We start from the raw sequence: 5,370 nt of genomic DNA, 5'->3' as shown, positions 1-5,370 counted from the left end.
AGCAGGAGAAAGACTGCTTCACACACAAAAAGGCTAGAGGGACTTCAAGGGAGGCAGTGGGAAAGGGCAGGGAGGAGCAAGCAGCTCAGAGCCATGTGCTGCGGGAAGAAGTGCACTCAGAGGTTCCTGGTAATCCCAGCTGACCCTAAACCCCAGGCATGCACAGCTTCACCTCACACAGCTTGGTGCCCATACAGTGATGCCCTTACTCTGATGAAGTTAAAACTCAAGTAATTGTAGACAACACATTGGGGTGTGTAGACAACCAGCAGTCAACCGATGGTAGACAAAGAGTAACAAGTGGTGTTCCTCAATAGTCCGTGCTGGGACCAACATTAATGATAACATTTAATATCTTCATTAATGACATATGTAGTGCGATTGAGCGCACCCTCAGCAAGTTTTCAGATGATACCAAGCTGTGTGGTACAGTTGACACGCTAGGGGGAAGGGATGGCATCGAGAGGTACCTTCAACGTCAAGAAGTTCAACAAGGCCAAGTGAAAGGTCCTGTGCCTGAGTTGGGGCAATCCCCAATATCACTACAGACTGGGTGATGAATGGATTGAGAGCTGCACTGCAGAGAAGGACTTGGGGATAATGGTGGATGAAAAGTTGAATACAACTGGCCATGTCTGCTTGAGGCTCAGAAAGCAAATCATATCCTGGGCTACATAAAAAGAAGCACTGCCAGCAGGTCAAGGGAAGTGATTCTCTCCCTCTACTCCACTCTTGTGAGACCCCACCTGGAGTACTGCGTCCAGCTCTGGGCTCCCCAGTACAAGAAAGACATGGACCTTTTAGAGTGGGTCCAGAGGAGTGTCATGAAAATTATCAGATGGCTGGAGCACCTCTCCTATGAAGACAGGCTGAGAGAGTTGGGGTTGTTCAGCCTGGAGAAGAAAACACTCCAGGGACACCTTATTGCAGCCTTTCAGTCTATGAAGGGGACTTGTAAGAAAGATGGAGAAAGACTTTTTGCCAGGGCCTGTAATGACAGGACAAGGGGCAGCAGCTTTAAACTGAAAGAGGGTAGATTTAGATTGGACATAAGGAAGAACTTTTTTATTATGAGGGTGGTGAGACACGGGCACATGTTGTGAATGCCCCGTCATTGGAAGTGTTCAAGGTCAGGCTGGGTGAGGCTTTGAGCAACTTGATCTAGTCCCTGCCCACGGCAGGGGTGGTTGGACTAGATGATCTTTAAAGGTCCCTTCCAACCTAAACCATTCCATGATTCTATGAACACATGCACATACACACGTTCCTTTTCCGCTACAGCACCCATATACCATTTGACCACATCTCACCTTTCCCAAGCTAGACCCAAATATCACCAACTTCCCCAAACATAAGACTGGACTTAAAAAAAATCACAAGATTTTACTTGAATGTGCAAGGGACCCTTGCCTAGTTATATTTTGAGGAGTTTTGTCACTCTGGAGAAGAGAAACTTACTTGCTTCCTTCCTTCCTTTTCATATTTGGTATGGGAATTGAAATTGCCATTTGATTCTCCTGGCTCTGGGTGCTGGGGCTTTAAGGAAATTATTAAATATCATGATGCTCAGGTCAAAATGGTGACAGTTTGCCTCATTTCCAGGCACTCCTTTCATCAGACTCTTGCTGTGAGGCATGCTCTTACACTCCCATCTTCTCCCAAATGCTTGCCCTCCTGTATTCCCCAGAAACTGACAAAAATATCCATGCACCACATGCAGCTCTGTTTAGTCCTTTGCAATCATACACAGAAAAAAACCTTTTTGTTTTGCTTTGTTTTGTGGTGTTTTTTTTTTTAATGAAAGGCCAATGTTTATCCTGCCACAGGGCAAGATACAGCCTCTTCCCAGCTTTCCCTCAGACACCTCCATGTTTCCCAGCTTTGCTATAGATTCCTCCATGATACCTCTTCATGCTTGTTTTCCAAATTCACCAAGGAAGCAGATGTAGCATGTACCCTGAGGAAAATCAAGAACTCAGAAAGTGTTAGAAAGTGTTCAGCATGCTGCTAAAGGATCCCACGTCGTTCAGTCTGATTAGGAGAAAGCAAGGCTACCATTTGCATGTCAAATCCCTACGCTTGCAGAGCCCACAGCTCAACCCACTTCTGAAAAACCTCCAGCCCTTTACTGTGGGATAGTACTCAGCCACACTGTTATGCTGTGAGCAGCTCTCCCCGCTCCAAAACCAGTCTTGTTGGCCTGAGCAGCAGACACCCAGAGCTGCAGGTGAAACCACGGGGCTCTGGTAACCCTCGACAAACCCATAGGGTCTTTGCTGTGGGGGAGAAAGGAGAAGAAAGCCTCTGTCCTCCAGGCAGGTTTGGGAGCTGCTGCATATTTCCTCTCCCCTCCCCAGAGCAGGCAGGCTGCTCCTGGGAGCTGGGAATTGTTAACAGGAGAAAGTGTGCTTCACACACAAAAAGGCTAGAGGGACTTCAAGGGAGGCAGTGGGAAAGGGCAGGGAGGAGCAAGCAGCTCAGAGCCATGTGCTGCGGGAAGAAGTGCACTCAGAGGTTCCTGGTAATCCCAGCTGACCCTAAACCCCAGGCATGCACAGCTTCACCTCACACAGCTTGGTGCCCATACAGTGATGCCCTTACTCTGATGAAGTTAAAACTCAAGTAATTGTAGACAACACATTGGGGTGTGTAGACAACCAGCAGTCAACCGATGGTAGACAAAGAGTAACAAGTGGTGTTCCTCAATAGTCCGTGCTGGGACCAACATTAATGATAACATTTAATATCTTCATTAATGACATATGTAGAGCGATTGAGCGCACCCTCAGCAAGTTTTCAGATGATACCAAGCTGTGTGGTACAGTTGACACGCTAGGGGGAAGGGATGGCATCAAGAGGTACCTTCAACGTCAAGAAGTTCAACAAGGCCAAGTGAAAGGTCCTGTGCCTGAGTTGGGGCAATCCCCAATATCACTACAGACTGGGTGATGAATGGATTGAGAGCTGCACTGCAGAGAAGGACTTGGGGATAATGGTGGATGAAAAGTTGAATACAACTGGCCATGTCTGCTTGAGGCCCAGAAAGCAAATCATATCCTGGGCTACATAAAAAGAAGCACTGCCAGCAGGTCAAGGGAAGTGATTCTCTCCCTCTACTCCACTCTTGTGAGACCCCACCTGGAGTACTGCGTCCAGCTCTGGGCTCCCCAGTACAAGAAAGACATGGACCTTTTAGAGTGGGTCCAGAGGAGTGTCATGAAAATTATCAGATGGCTGGAGCACCTCTCCTATGAAGACAGGCTGAGAGAGTTGGGGTTGTTCAGCCTGGAGAAGAAAACACTCCAGGGACACCTTATTGCAGCCTTTCAGTCTATGAAGGGGACTTGTAAGAAAGATGGAGAAAGACTTTTTGCCAGGGCCTGTAATGACAGGACAAGGGGCAGCAGCTTTAAACTGAAAGAGGGTAGATTTAGATTGGACATAAGGAAGAACTTTTTTATTATGAGGGTGGTGAGACACGGGCACATGTTGTGAATGCCCCGTCATTGGAAGTGTTCAAGGTCAGGCTGGGTGAGGCTTTGAGCAACTTGATCTAGTCCCTGCCCACGGCAGGGGTGGTTGGACTAGATGATCTTTAAAGGTCCCTTCCAACCTAAACCATTCCATGAGTCTATGAACACATGCACATACACACATGTTCCTTTTCCGCTACAGCACCCATATACCATTTGACCACATCTCACCTTTCCCAAGCTAGACCCAAATATCACCAACTTCCCCAAACATAAGACTGGACTTAAAAAAAATCACAAGATTTTACTTGAATGTGCAAGGGACCCTTGCCTAGTTATATTTTGAGGAGTTTTGTCACTCTGGAGAAGAGAAACTTACTTGCTTCCTTCCTTCCTTTTCATATTTGGTATGGGAATTGAAATTGCCATTTGATTCTCCTGGCTCTGGGTGCTGGGGCTTTAAGGAAATTATTAAATATCATGATGCTCAGGTCAAAATGGTGACAGTTTGCCTCATTTCCAGGCACTCCTTTCATCAGACTCTTGCTGTGAGGCATGCTCTTACACTCCCATCTTCTCCCAAATGCTTGCCCTCCTGTATTCCCCAGAAACTGACAAAAATATCCATGCACCACATGCAGCTCTGTTTAGTCCTTTGCAATCATACACAGAAAAAAACCTTTTTGTTTTGCTTTGTTTTGTGGTGTTTTTTTTTTTAATGAAAGGCCAATGTTTATCCTGCCACAGGGCAAGATACAGCCTCTTCCCAGCTTTCCCTCAGACACCTCCATGTTTCCCAGCTTTGCTATAGATTCCTCCATGATACCTCTTCATGCTTGTTTTCCAAATTCACCAAGGAAGCAGATGTAGCATGTACCCTGAGGAAAATCAAGAACTCAGAAAGTGTTAGAAAGTGTTCAGCATGCTGCTAAAGGATCCCACGTCGTTCAGTCTGATTAGGAGAAAGCAAGGCTACCATTTGCATGTCAAATCCCTACGCTTGCAGAGCCCACAGCTCAACCCACTTCTGAAAAACCTCCAGCCCTTTACTGTGGGATAGTACTCAGCCACACTGTTATGCTGTGAGCAGCTCTCCCCGCTCCAAAACCAGTCTTGTTGGCCTGAGCAGCAGACACCCAGAGCTGCAGGTGAAACCATGGGGCTCTGGTAACCCTCGACAAACCCATAGGGTCTTTGCTGTGGGGGAGAAAGGAGAAGAAAGCCTCTGTCCTCCAGGCAGGTTTGGGAGCTGCTGCATATTTCCTCTCCCCTCCCCAGAGCAGGCAGGCTGCTCCTGGGAGCTGGGAATTGTTAAGAGATTGAAAACCTGTTGCTGTGAATTTCAGAGACGTCTGGCGGGGGCAGCTGGAGCAACGAAGAGTTCAGTGTATTAAACTCACCACAGTAAAGCCATAATGGGATTTTACATGCTGCTGCGACCAGAATACCCAAACCAGCTCAGCATCTCGCCTCATCAGGCATGTTTTCAATACCTCCTTCTTGCTCCACTCTCTCTCCCCACACCTGCAGTGCATGTCCCAGCCCTAAAACTTCAGAAGAAGGGCTATCTGTACGGGATGAAGGGGGGCCATACCCCTCGGGCCCACCCAAGTCTCATAGGCTTGTTGGCTTCTTCCTCTGCTTCTTTTAGGAATGTGATAAGTATCATTTACAGGTGGGAATAAGTCAGCAGCGAAGGGGAGAGGGCAGAATTGCTCCCGAGAAAGAAGGAGCAAGAAAGTTAGCGTCTGGGGAGGTGTGTCAGAGGATTTAACACGATGAACTCTCTTAAATGGTTTGCAGAGAGGCAGATCCAGCAGAGTAAATCCCTTCCTGACAAATGGAACATGAATGAAGGGCATAGAGAAAAACTGGGAGGAGGGTTGCTCCAGGGAAA

Source organism: Charadrius vociferus, unplaced genomic scaffold (assembly GCF_000708025.1).
Source record: "Charadrius vociferus isolate BGI_N301 unplaced genomic scaffold, ASM70802v2 scaffold413, whole genome shotgun sequence".
Taxonomy (NCBI): Eukaryota; Metazoa; Chordata; class Aves; order Charadriiformes; family Charadriidae; genus Charadrius; species Charadrius vociferus.
This window is presented reverse-complemented; position numbering follows the sequence as displayed.